The sequence below is a fragment of the Pezoporus occidentalis genome, unplaced genomic scaffold (assembly GCF_034315485.1).
Source record: "Pezoporus occidentalis ecotype Australia unplaced genomic scaffold, CSIRO_AGI_Poc_V1 ctg4, whole genome shotgun sequence".
Classification (NCBI taxonomy): domain Eukaryota; kingdom Metazoa; phylum Chordata; class Aves; order Psittaciformes; family Psittacidae; genus Pezoporus; species Pezoporus occidentalis.
Window position 1 is genome coordinate 23,859,919 of NW_026915724.1, and position 14,730 is coordinate 23,874,648.

A 14,730-nucleotide genomic window follows, 5' to 3' on the forward strand; every position below is an offset into this window, starting at 1 on the left:
ATGACACGGTGGATGTTCGACATAAGATCAAGTTGTCCCTGGGGCTGTAATTGAATATCCTGACTTTTATTTACAGCTATCTTGTTCTAACTTTTTTCCTTTCCAATCTAGATAATAGAAGTTCACACCTTACTGCTTTCATTGTATAGAATAGATGAAGAGCATGCCTGTCTTAAAATCAGTAAAACAGATGTGAAATACTTGTGTGAAGAATCCTTCTGCTTGCAGTGGTGCCTCATATTCAGTAAGATAACTTTATTTTTTTAGTGTCAATGTTTGCATTATACCAATTTTCTCACCAAGTTTACCAGTTAAGTAAAATATTGATTCTAGCTTCCCATTTGAAAATATGAGTTAATTTTAACAGTAGAAGAGCTATTTCTCAAAGTGCTTATTAACTTGAATGTTTTTCTTTACGGTATGCATTCTTTGCAATAGATGTTTTTCTTTACTGCATTAGTTCACTTTTCATTAAATGATTTATTAATTTATTTAAACTGCTCCTTAAACCTTTTCAAACTTAATGTAATGTGCTGAATCCATAGTAACAGCATGAATACCTAACAGCATAAGAAAGTTAAGATAGAAAATGAACAATTCAGCTGTCAATAACATACTATTTGATTACCAAGCTTTCCTAAGCATATCCTTCAAACTTGTGTGTTTTATTTTTGTTGTATGATTATCTGAGGAATATCTTCCATGAGAGTTTTTTGATATAAAATCAGATCAATATAAAGCACTTAGATTAATTTTCTGTATATATTACCTGATCCTTTCTGAAAACTGGATGCTTGAGTTGGCACATTTTGCCTCTAGACGTTCCAATTTGAATATGTAAGATTCTGCCCCTTCTCTCTGATTCTGGGAATGCATAATTTCCAAAGCTGCTCAAGAGCTCAGAAAGATGCAACTAAATTGTTTGTTCTGAATATTCAGTATATTTAGAAAAATCTGTTTCATCCCTATTCCCCAAATTTTCATCCTTTTTTTAATTGGCGGCGGGGGGGGAAGTCATGACAAGATGAAGCTTTTAACGTAAACCTGAAATAAAAAAAATGTATTTTTTAAAGCATAAGATGCTCTGTAAAGCACTTTAATATTTTTCCTGATTAGTGTATTCATTACTACTGTTGTAGCTAATTACTTGCAATACTACTTCATGTCTATGGCTCAAAATACTGAATTCTGAAATAGTTTGTGCTTGATTCCAGTGGCAGGTCATTGTCTGGGAATGAGATTTTCAGGTATAGCTTTCCTCACAGGTTCTCATCTATTGCCACCTGCCTAAATCTGACAGTTGAGCACCAGCTGGGAGTTTTGACCCGGAGAAGCATAAAAGGGCTGGAGAGAGACAAAATGATCCATCAAGTCCTACTTGTAAGTCAGGTCTCCAAACATGCATTTTTCTACCCTATAAATTCAAAATTAAAATACTAATGGGTGTTCTTTTGTATTCATCCAACAATTGGTTCATTAGGTAGGTATGTACAAAGAGGCTCTGCTTGTCAATGCTGTTTGGCTCTAAAAGGAGGAAAAATCGGTAGGGGTTAGGCTAGTCGTGAAATGCCCCCACCCCTTTTTTACCTTCCTTCCATGTTTGTTCTATGAGGCTGGCGGTAGGTAATACTCATCCTGCATAGAGCTGGTTTTCATTGTGAGTATTCTGTCACTAGTCACAGCTGTCAGGTATGTCAGTCATGTAGTATTGTGGTGGTGTCAGAGACATAATCAGAGAGATTAGGTGGACACAAAGAGCCGTGAATGAGGTGGTAATTGCGTTCAGGGGGAAAAGAGAGTTAAAGAAAGAAACTTTCCTTTCTCACAAGATCCATTAAAGAGGTGACAGCTAATATATTAAAGCTGGAACAAGATAATTGTGGTAAGAATCTTTGTGTGTTCTCCCTAAAATGCAATGTGCTCACAATAAATATTCAAATGCTTATTTTGTGTTGTGAATACCAGATAACCATTTACAGTGAAATGCAACCTCTTTCAAAAAGTTCAAATTCATTGCCAAGAATGTTCTAGGAACAGTTATAAAACTCAAAAGGAATATTGGTGCTATACTGAATCACAAAAATGCCATCTTATGAAAGCTTCTTTACAGGGATTTTCGTCAAATTGGTCTAAATGATGGAAAAGAAATACTGAGATGCCAGCCATGGGCCGTGCTCTTCCAGACTTTTACTCTTTTTGAGTAGTACTTTGAATAGTAACTCTCCCCCTCCTTTCTTTTTTTTTTTTTCTCCCCTTCTTTCTTTCCTTTTTTTTTTAAAAAGTGAGACTACTTGAGTATCTGTTTACATTACACTTGTGCTTGCTGTATTAATGCCCTGCTTCAGAATTGCTATTTACCTGTAGGACTGGGGAAGGAATTTCCCTTCCTTGGCTTCTGAAAGGTTTGTATGTTTGTTTGTTTGTTTTCATTGGTAGTGGTGGGATTATTTTCTTCTCATTTCCCTCCCTGCTTCCTCTGAAGCACTGAAGGTTGATACAGACACATGAGGTTAATGGAGTATGTTGGTGGGTTTTTTTGTCAATGAAGTCTTTTAAGCACCTGGTCAGTGTATCTTGCTTCCCATCACTAGATTTGAGGTCACGTTCTCTGTCCACTCAAGTCCAAATAGTCAAGGATAGACATCTGGGTTTCCTCTTCATAGTTTGAACCTTTTTCTTTGTACCTCTGGGACCTCTTTAAAATTTCAGCTCTTGCAAGGACTTAGGAAACTTATTTCTACTCCCTCCTGCTCCTGTGCTAGGACTCATATGAGAGATTTTGGTCATTTAATGTGGGCCAGTGGATGTAAATAGATCAACAGCTTTTCAAGCATTATATATTAACAGAAGAGATGAAATAGAGACCTTCCTGAGATAAGAATTCATGCTATGGCTTGTTGTGATTATGGGAAAATAAGCTTCCATGACCAACCCGATGCTGGGATCTTTATGATCCCAGTGAACAAGCTACACTGATTCCCTGGCATTGCACAGCTGCTGACATATTGAATGGTTAACCTGAAATCAACAGCACTGCTGAGCATTCTTCACTATCAATGAGTATGAAATTTATAAGTAATGAGTATAAAAGCTAAAAGCAACTGCTAGTGACAAAATCAGTCCCACAACAAATTTAAATAAAACATTGTTCGTTCGTTGTACCGCTTGCCATCAGAAAGAAAACATCAAAACTTTTTGGTGTCTTATTAGAATTTCAATGTAAAGTAAAAATCCAGCCTGGCAATCTTTCTACAGAATTCTGTCAGGTTTCAATGACAATGCCGTATGCACAAGAAATACCATATTAGATCCTATTGTGATAAATTCATGTCTCCCTTAGCATTCAGAACAATACTTTTCCATTTTCTTTCGCAGCAACAAGTTCTAGTAAACCTTACACTATAGAATGAGAAATTTGTGATAACAAGATAATGGTGTTAGAAAATGTTATTTGACTGATTCTTCCTATAAATGAAAGTGGTTTCACATATCTTATGGTATTTATGGGTGGCAGTGGTGGTTTTCCAAGCCTTCTTCTCTTGCTGGCTATTCTGATTGATACTGAAGTGAAAGGTTGAGAAGGGTCACCTCCAAAGACAGGGAAAGATTTGACACATTTCCATTATCACTATCCTGCAAGCGATTTTAGGATAGTTGAGCCACCATGTGTTGGTATAATGGGTTGATCAGTTTGATTCTTTTGATACAAGTAAATCACTTTGCAGGTTAATTTAGGCTGTGTTTACAGAGGTTACTCTGATCCCTTTTTCAGGCTTCAGAGTTTCAGAGAAACAATCTGCAAAAACCTTTAGAGAATGATAACCCATTCCTGCCTATTTACAGAATAGTGTTTTTTCTTTCAAGCTGGAAGCCTACAGAATAAGTCTTACGTTTTCATCATAATCCTTTATGAGTTTTAAATCTATTTTTTTTTTTTTTTTAGTTGGCCATTTCAAATGGTTCCTGGTGAGTAGAGCCCTGGTGAGCTTCAAAACCACACACAGTTTCAATGAAGCTGTGTGAACCTGCTTCAGAATTTCTGCAAGTTTTCCAAGCTTTTATGCTCTCGTATGGTTTACAGACAAAAACCTACAGGGGTCCCATTTAAAGCCTCCTAGCAGCTAAAAGATAGAGAAAAAATGGCTTTTAAAAAACCTGAAGTACCCTCTTATGAGTGCATTAAAAGCAATTTTGTTTGCTTTCCACTTTCAAAATGCTTCAAGCCGCCAAAGACGTGATGTTAGAAAATGACTCATGAGTACTAGAGAGAAACAGTCTTTGAAAGTTTGTTCATAGTGAAGGATGATAGCTAGACAAGTGGGGTTTCTGTATTCAGAAAGAAATATCTTGTGTCCCCATATTGCATGTTTTTTTCTACTTTTGCAATAATCTGTTCAGATGCTCTTCACCTTTATCTTACAGGTTTTCAGCAATTGTGTGAAAATCAGCTCAGAACTTCTTTTTGTTCCTGTGGATGCTATCAGCACTTGGAGACCAGGGCCTCCATGGAGAGGGAAGGGAATGCCAAAGCAATGCAGGCTCGTAGTTTAACTCACTGGCATGTGTAAGATCAAAAGAGGAGGAAAAATTTTCTTCCTTTCAGGTAAATTGGGGTGTGTCACCCTATTGATACTCTGAGAGTATGTTGTGTAGAGTTTAGGAGCTTTTAGTATTGGGTTGCGGCTGGGTTTTTTGGTTTTGTTGTTTGGTTTTGGGTGTGTTGTCATTGTAGTGCTTGGTATAAAGGTGGTTTCTTGATTTATTTTCTCTATGCAAATTACTGGGTGTAAAGGCAAAGTATTAAAATATCCTCTTCACTTTGATATTGATACAGCTCTTGGATCTTTCTCTCTTCCAGGGTAAATAAAGATAACAGTGTGGAGTAGACTTCCCAAAATTCAAGAATATTTGGACCTTGTGTTCTGTTCTAAGCCTCTCTTGAGCAAACATGCTTCCCTTTCTAAATTATTTTGCTGAGTGTTATGGCTGGAAGATTCATATAACAGAATCTTGAGGTGACCTGACAAGACAAATCTGGTGAAATATTAAAGTTTGTTTTCTAAAGATTTAAACAGATGTGTACCTATAACAATCTGTCATAAAACCATGCCTTTTGAATGTTTATTTTGTGTATTTTATGGTTTCTTCTATGGAATAAAGTAGCATTGTGCATTAGGATCAGAGGGGCATTTCCCATAGTTCGGTGGTATCTCAGTAGCAAGTAGAAATTTTACAGATGTAGATTGTATAAGTGTATATAGAATCATAGAATCAACTAGGTTGGGAAAGACCTTTAAGATCAAGTCCAAGTGATAAATGTGTTGTCATTCAGTATAATTCTATAATATAGTTAAAAATGTATTTTTTTTTTTTTTTTAGAATTGATTGTACTGGCAGTTCAGAAAAGTCTTCTAAATGTAGCATATTTGATATGAAAAGCCATGGAGGAATTGAACTAACAGCATTAACTTTAAATGGTTTTAGCTTTAAATTTTTAAACTTCACACAAGCCCCTTAGCTTTCTCTCTATAGATTCAAAAAGACAGGAAAATTTTGATGCACTTAGTTGTTGACAATAGCTGAAAACTGAATAAATATTGCAAGAATTAAGGAACTGAAAGAATTAAAGGAAAAGACAGAAGTGGTAGTACAAAGTATTTAAGCTCTATTGTCCTTGTGATGAAACAGAAAGCAAGATGTGTGTGAACAGGATGTGAACATAACCTAAGATCATGAGATAAAGATTCTTACCTGGTTTTAGTCATGAAAATACGACTATTAGCTTAAAAGCTGTCTCTGGAAAGAATGCTGATGTACAGGCTACCAACCTATTGTGTAGCTGAATAGTAGTTTAAAAGGTTTGATATTTTTAGAAATCAAGTAAATTAAATCATGGGATGATTTCAAAGCATTTGCATACCTAGGACAACAATTGGTGCTTACTTTTGCCATTTAGTTTCATAAACCATTTAATGTAGGCAAGTTATGTACTTCTCCAAAACTCTTTTTCTGCCCCCTCATAGTATACCTTTTCCTGGGTTCAAACAATCCATGTTGGGCAGCTGGTGGATATTAAGAAGTAATTTCAAAGTCTCTCCCATATGCCACATACTTCTTGCACAATTTCTTTAGCTTCTCTGTACCTTTCTTCCTTGTGGCTACCCCTGGAGTCCTTAGAGGAACTACTGTCATAGCTCTAGGTATCTTTGTGTGGCTTATAGGAAGTGGTCTGTTAGGGTTTTCAGTACTGCTGTAAACAAGAAAGATGTTTGAGAGTTTTTAAAGAAACCCCGCCAAACTCCAAAGCAAATGAACAAAAAATCCCCTCAAGAGATCTGAGGCTGGTTTATAGAACTGCTATAATAATAATACAGAATTACTCAAAAGAATAATAATCACTAGCATCACCAGAAATGAAACCAACTATGCTGCCACAGTATAGCGGTTACCCTCTTGGAAAGGTTCTAGGTAAGATACTTCTGCTCTGCTTCAGTAAGGAAGTTATCATGGATCTTATCTTATGGCATGGAGATTCTCATCCAGTCTTTTGTAGAAAGATGTATTTTATTTTGTGTAATTCCAAAAGCATATAAGTCGAGTGAAATAGAAATTAATGTACTGAAAATGAAGCTTGCATTTGGAATATTAAAAATCGTTTGAAACAGTTTGGTGCCATAGAGAATGAGTCGAACAGGTGAAAATTTTAACTTGCTGAAAATAAAAAAGTTGTTAGGGCCGTTTAAACAAAGGTTTTGGGAAGAGGCTTTGAATACTTCAACACTTGGCTGTGCAGAGAGAGTGTTGTTTGTGGATTAAGTAGAAGATAACAGCTTCAGCAGCATAGATGATTAATTTGCTAATATAATTTTTCTTGATTCTAGCAATGTGTAGAAAGTCAGCTGCCTTTTAAAAGACCATTGTCGTTTAATGAAGTCATGGGCAGAAGTTACTGTCTGGATCTTGTTATGCTTGCAGAAGAGATAACTGCCCTTAGCTGCTTGTCACTATCTTTTCAGTTTGTGATTATCAGCTCAGATCTGTTTGTTGTGTGTGTTGTCATTTGCTAACTTGTCTGTCAAATGAGTTAGGTTAGAAAGAAGTTTTCTTGTTTTCTTTTTTTCTTTTTTTTTTTTTAGTTAACTCAGCTCGCTTTGAAGGCAACAGATTGTGGAACATTTGTAATAAGAGCCCCTCCAGCAGATAATCTCTAGCAGAAGGGTGGAGGTTGTAACCTCTTCTGAGCTGGAGGAGTTTTTTAGGACACACTAGTTATTCCAAAACTTGGGCAGAAGCAATGTATCTGCTGCAGGGGCAGGGGTCTTGGGGATGTCATTCATCTTGGAAAGCTGCTTTTGGCATTTCCACAGCCAGGAGCCACCCCTGCTGCTGATCTGCTCCTTCCTATAGGCATGTGACTTAAAGCAGTGTCAGTATGTAGCCTTTTTGGGTCAGAAGGACATGCTGGAGTGGAGAGCAGGCCAGCTTGGAACAGTGGTGCTAAGAATGAGGATGCCTTTGTCAGCTTGACTGAATACCAGACCACCTAGAGGTACCATTTTTTTCTGAAATTTGCGAGATTGGGTTGAAACCCAGATGCTCCCATCCCCAAACTCAACAGCAGAGGCTGTGTGATCTGTTAATGCCTTGGAGTGCACTGCAGTTCTTAAACGTGCTTCCTTGGTAATCCAGTTTATACATGATGAAGTGATAACATGAAGCTTGTCCTAAGATGTTTTTTTGTTAATTTGGTGATGTGGGAGTTGCCTGACAATTCCTTTGGGGAGCAGTGGGCTTCCTATTTATAATTTTGATGAGTAAAGCCCACACTGCTTGCTTAGGCAGATTCTTGTCATGTGAAAGACTTGTATCAGAGGGTCCAGGAATGAAGGGGTGTGCCTCTGCGCCACCAATACTTGCTGACCAGAGGTTGGTCCCTTTTTGACCTGGACAAAATACTCTTTTTGTCACACGTGCATGTGAAAACAAATATTTAAGAAAAAAGCTTGCTATCACTTGGCAAGGTCTGTGAAAAAGGTGGTATCCTGCTTCTTAAACAGAGGGTGGGAAGCAGCCTGTGGTGAGATTAGCTATTTATGAGCAGCAGTTTTCAACATATCTATAGGCAGTACAGAAATAAGTCACATGCCCCACCTAGAACAACAAAGGCAAGGCAGGCTGTGTGCTAAAGCATTTGTTCTTCAAGATGTTCGAGTTGAGGACTTACTAGCATGGGAAGCAGTACTTCCTCTCTACAGAGGAAGAGCTCCACTGTGCTTAGCCCAGATAATGTGTGCATCTCAGGATATGAAACATCATAAATATTGATGTCTAAAGGAGGCAAATTTTGGTTCCCTGTTGCCAAGAATTTGCCCTACTTGATTATCCAGAGATAGGATGAAGCCTATTTTCTGTGTTAATACAGGCTTAAGATCTAGCAGATCAGACTAGTACATGGTCCCTCAAATGGATCTTCCTGTTTGAAGATACATTTGTACTCTGTCCCAAAGTCCAAGAAGTCAATCCAGGAAAAGCAGATACACAGCCGTGCCTGTAGAGTCAGGTGTGTCAGACAGAATCCCTGAAACAAAAAAAGGCAAAGCCAGGCTTTTAGATTAAAAATCAAGTGGAAGTTGTGGTGGTAGAAGGGTAGGAGTGCAATCCTAAGGCTACAAGAGTGTGAACTGGAAGAAAGGTGAGAAGTCTGTTCACTTGTTCTGGTATAGTGTTGATGTGTACCACTACATCCAGCTGAAAAAAGTAGAGGGACCTGTGGTGGAAATAGTGTTTTACATGGTCTTGCCTTCTGTAGTGATGAGGGTATGGGCCTGATCTTGTCACTCCACATCCCTCAGTCTCTGGCTTTAAACACCAAGAACAGTGTAGAATCTTAAGGACTTTAGGCTTCTTAGTGGGACTTACAGAACACATTTATCCCTTAATGCAGCATCCTTGCACACGCAACATTCCTGCTATTCCAGCATCAAGCTTCTGTAGATTGTCAGTCTGGATAAATTGAAACTCTCAAAGCACTGAAGGGTAACACATTTCTATTGTAGCTAGGTCTTGTGATGTTTGTTTTAGAAATGACTGGAGTACTCATGTCAGTTCAAGAGTAAGCTGCTGAAACAATCTACTTACTGGGATGCATTGAAAGACAGGATTTTTCTTTCATACAACTGTTGTATCTGATCATCTTTTATTCACTTTGACTAGAACTGTGGAAGGAAGATTGACTTGGAAGAAAGTCACTAGCTCAGACACTGTATTAAGAATGGTAATATCTGTTACAACAGATCAATATAAATAGTATGGCCACAATGTTGTTTTTTTTTCTTAAAAAAAAAATCAACTATAATAATACCATATTTTTTCTGAAATTTGCTTTCTTGGGACTTACAAATCTAAACAATTTTTATGAAAAACCTGCAACTGACCAAAAAGCTACATGTAGTATGTCTGTTGCAGAACTTCAAGACCATGCAGCAGAAAATGCCATCGCTAGTCATTAAAATAAGCAGGTGTCCTTGAAGGTGCAGCTCAATGTTCCTGGCTTAAAGACATCTTTAATCCCTTTCTGAGATGGAATTTTTCAGGCAACTGATCGTAAAAGGCTTATTATGAGGCTGAGACACTGTTGGGGCTGGATACCCTTTGAATGGCATCTTGATGTCAGCATAGCCCCGTGCTGATTTTGCTTGCTTTGTTACTTGTAGGGAATAGCTAAATGACACATATTCTTCTTCCTGTTGATGAGGTAAATTGTAAACATCCCTCTAGACTCTCAGATTCACCTTCTGGGTGATCTGTCTCAGCTGTGGCAATGCAAAGTTTCTTTCACACAATTAATGGGACAATTATATCAGAATGATGAGATCATGCCTTTTCCTGAAAAGAATAGAGATCTTTCATGAACAAAGACAGCTTTATTTAAATCTTTGCAAATAAAGCACCATTTTATGCAGTGAAAGTGGGTGACTGCTACAGTTTGGGTAGGCACAGCATGGCATTGAAGGTGAACTCTCTCTGTAGAGTGGTAGGTGCAGCTTTGTGGTGGCTGTCTCGGAACAAAATGAGCAATGGTGATTTGGGTTTTCTTTCATTCTTGCACCAACCAGAAGTGTGCAGGCAGTTCTAATATTGCCTAAGAAAACCTAAGACTGTTGAAAATAACTTCATTTGTTTGCTAAATATATGTAGAAACCCTATCTTGGTCTTTTCCAGTGTATCAAGACTTTTCCCATAGGTAGATGTCATGCATGGAAATCAAACTATAGTGGTGGACAGCTGTGTAATCTGGGGGAACTACTGAGACTTATAAACTGATGCTGAGTTGTGAGCCATATGGGAATATGAAAAGTATTTCTGCTCTTGATTCTTTAGGCTTATATGTTTGTTTGAGAGAAAACCCAATGACATTGCTAAAAGAAATAAATGCGTCTCAGATATTTTTAGGATTCTTTCTTTAAGCTGCAGAGCATATTTTTGTCTTTAAAAGAGTCATTTGGTAAATGCTAATTTTAGTCTGACTTTTGACACTGTTCTAAAATGACATCTGGATTTCATATAAAATCATATGTCTGGTACAAAGCTGAGACTGCCCACTGACACATAAATTCCTATGCACATGTAATTCTCTTTAAAACCAGACAATTCACAGCTATACTGACTCCAGAGCAATATTTTAGTTTATTTCTGGTGGCAGATGTGATTCTGGTGTTCTCGGGGCTTCTTTAGACAAACTCAACACCTAGGCTGTGCCTGGATTGTTGCACTTTAACTACCAAGTAGAGTCTATGCCAGTTAACATGAGGACTCGTGGATGGGGAGAAGTCTTCCTGATACTGCTATATCCTTCAGTGTATAGGTGAGCGGTGTGTGAAACCAGAGAGGCCCAGTAGGTGAGAGGGTCGCTCGGACGTTCTTCCAGCAGCAGCAGCTGTGCAGCCCCTGGCTGGATGCCCCATGCAACTGCTCAAAGGGCCCAAGTGCTGGTGTTCCCTGCCAAGATTTCCATGCTGCTGTTGGGCCGTGGTGCCAGAAATGGGGTTGAACAGAACAATATCTTCTTTGCTCTGTGGCCTTGCCCTCAGCAGAAGGGCAGATATTTGGAGGGAGAAAAGGCTTGAAGATAACATTGTCTGCTTCCCTCTAAGGCTCTAAGGTCTGTGCATGGCCTCACTGCATGCGGTGTAATTCAAGTTCTGATGTTGCTATTCTCTTGTGCTTTCAGGGTAACAAATGGAGTGCAGCAGAGAAAGACATAAATAGCACTGTAAAAACAAAGATTAAGCAAAAATATGTGCTAAAAAGATAGTTCTGATACCTGTGAGCGGGAGCAGGCTTTACTGTTTTGCACTTGTCAAACTTTGAAGCAATACCATTTGGGATAGTTATGTGCTAAGAAGCTGTGACTGGCACAGCTATTTTAGCAGGTATTTATTTGCCCATGTATGCACACTAGTGAAAAGTCTCAAGTTTGAGGAACAAAGAGATTATTTCACACGTTTGTCATCTTTCCAGGAAGACATAGCTTGAAGAAGTGAAATTTTCTGGAAACAATGTAACTCAGATTGGCATAAGGTACAGGTATGGCTGTGTTTTATAGAAATGTTGCCAGACCATCTGACATAATGTGAATGCATGTATAGTGAGAGTACACATACATGAATAACCTGCTCACTCTCTAACTCCTTATTCTAAGTAAGTTACTCCAAGTCAGCTGTTTTGCATTAACTGCCTGCGTACAAATTGTTATTGTCAGGTCAATATGAGGCATTTATTTTCTTGGTTAAAGACCAACTTCTTTCATTGCTGGGGCAGAGTATACATTTTATAAACAATAATGACAGATTAACTGTTTTGTAGTAAGTTTGACATTGTCCCTTAACTTGTGACAATTTGTTCATGAATTCCTGCTGTTAGAGTCTGGCTTAGTGAACAGGATACTAAACAAGAGCAAGATGTTAATGTGCACGCGTGAGGCAGAGCTTCTACCAAGGGGAAGTTCTTTCCATGTGTATTCCTGATTCATCCTTTGGGCCCTCTCTGTTTTATGCTGTGAAGGGAATGGTAACATGTAATAATAGAAGAACGAAGTTAAAGGTTAATGCCACACTGGGAATTGACTGGTATTTGTTCAAACAATCACATTGTATCAGAAGAACTTACAAAGTTGCAATAATCTGCAACAGGAGTTTTTCACTGTTAGGATTGCAATCCATTCTTTCACTTAATGTTTAAAAGACACCAAAGCTTTAGTATATGGCGTCACTACCTATTGTGTAAATAGATTCCTAACCTAGGAAAACTATTTCCCCTTGTGAAAGTCTGTTTTATACAGTGTAATGCATGGCACTTCTAATCAGTTGCAGAAGACTATCTTTGAACATAGTAGTACTTTCTAATTTCTTATGTTGGAGAAAGCAATAGAGTTCTATTTTTCTTTCATCTCATTACATTAAACTTTTAAATCAAGGTATAGTTTTCACATCTTGGTACTATAGCACTCACTAGAGAAATACATGAATGACCTATTAGGATAGGGTCTATAATGATGATATAGAGATTCAGGAGTTAAAATTTTGAGGTGCAGAAACTTTTTTAAGCGATTCAGCTGTCACTGAAGAGTGCTGAAGGTACCAGCCCAAGGAACAGTCAATGTGTTAAAGGAAAAAAATGTAAAAGTCTGTAATTTTAATGTATTTTGCATTCTTGCAACTTGTCATATCAGTGCTAAAATAACTGAGAAAGATACATTTTAATGACAGCTTTTTATATTGGCCTCTGTTCTTGGTGTCTGTAAGGTATGCTAAGATCTGCAGGTAGCCTGCTTATAAATAAATGGGTAGCTAAGGAAGTATCTGAGAGAAGAGAAAGCAGGTTACTGGAGGAACTCCTGTGAACACAGTCGTGCATATCTGAGCAAAAGAGAATGGTTTGTCTTTTTTTTCAAGCTGTTTGTGATCTAGTGGTTGGAGTTTGAATGCAGGAATGAATTCTGCCACTCAGCCTTCTCTGTAGTTGTTTTCTTGTCTATAGAATGGGTATAATGCTTGTGTACGTCTGGGTTGGTGAGATTGAACTGATTAGTGACAACAGAATGCTTTGAGAGCTTTTAATGGGAGGCGTTAAACAGCTGTATGCTCTGCAGATTTTCAGTATTAAAAATATACTACAGGTAACCTGCAAAAGCACTGGGGAGGATTAAAAAAAAGTCACTAGGATACATTTAGTGTGGAAGAGCAAAGAGTTCCTAAAATCCCTTTGGGAACAATAAGCTAGAAGGGAATAATAGAACAGTCTTATCTGCAGTATTTCTGTAAGCAACTGTAGAAACATTTTTCTGGACATGAAAAAATGCATTTGGTCACAGCAGCAGATGAAGCAAAGCAGGCATATGGTCAGCAGCAGGTCTCACTTGTTCTCATTCTGGACAATACAGGAATCCGATTCAGTGAGCAATGTTAGCCTGGGATGCCTGAACAAGATGTAGAGTTGCCTTTTAGGCTTGAAAAACACTCGGCTACTACTCATAGGACAATATATGCAATTTGAGTAGTGTAATCTGTCCAACCTATTTGCTTTAATTGTCTTCTGTCATAGTAAAGCCTTCAGATTTTTAGTGCAGCATTAATGCAAAGGCTTTAATTTAAAGGGGGGGGGGGGGGGAAGGAGAAAGAGAAAAGAAGTAGTTGTAGTAAGTGGACACTGGAACTTCTCAGCTTTATCCTTGAGGAGAGTTGAAAGGCAGAACTAAAATAAATTTATTGCAATGCGGGGCTCTTAAAATGAGGGCAATTATACTTTAAGCACTGACCAGGTGCTCTGTGCTGTGCCAGGGACACAGCGAACATGGTCCTTATTGCAAAAAATTAGGTGATTTCTTTTTTTTTTTAAAGTGTGTAAATAGAAAGATGGAACTATTCTGTGAAGCCCTAAAGAAGAATAGAGTGTCTTTTAAACACGTGGATGTGTCAAGTTATTGGGAAGGATTTGAAAGCTAGGAGTTTGGGCAGCTGAATAGGAATGATTATATTAGTGAGCAGAAAAGACAGAAGGTTGTGACACTGATTTTCCCATTACAGTTAAGCATAAGGTGACAATGCTGTTACTGTTAATCCGTTCTATTATGCAGCCTTCTCATATCTTTTTTCCTCTTTTCATGTAAAACTATACAAAGTTTTGGAGATTTTGGCTCACTGCTTTGAGTGCTACATGGGCACCACATTCTTTCAAATACCTTTTTTTTTTATAGATTTTGTGTGTACCTCTGTGTGTGTAAAATGAGTCCAATCCTGGTCCTACTGAAGTTAGTGGGGTTTATGATGTGGACCTGAAAAGAGTTAAAATCCTGTTCAACAATATTTGCTAACTGTTCATTGAAAAATACTTTGCAAACTCATTACTTCCCTCACAACTAGCATCAACCAGTAGGTTTATGTTAGTTGTACAGTAAGACTGGTAGCTAAGAAAGTAATTCTGGCTATGTTTCTGGAGAAAAAGGCGGGTTTGGTAGTACTTAAAAAATAAAAAAATAAGAATAAGAAGCAGTGAATAGCTGCTTTGTGGTCCAGTAGACGGAACACTATAGAATAAACCAGGAGAATTTGGATCAGTTCCCAATTCTATCTACTCTCATAGTATATTCTTAAGGCAAATCACATTTCTTTTATGACTTAGATTCTCTGTCTGTATCATGAAAATACTAAGGCTTGTCCTCAAAAAAAAAAA

General features: G+C 37.9%; 1 long non-coding RNA gene across 1 annotated transcript; it reads left to right on the plus strand.

Annotated features, from left to right (window-relative positions):
* The first annotated feature begins 471 nt into the window (after positions 1-471).
* On the plus strand, positions 472-5,296 carry LOC134171079 (uncharacterized). The gene is made up of 3 exons (XR_009967473.1): positions 472-1,380; positions 2,283-2,402; positions 4,423-5,296. It is a non-coding gene; the product is annotated as an uncharacterized LOC134171079 (long non-coding RNA).
* Positions 5,297-14,730: the final 9,434 nt, after the last annotated feature.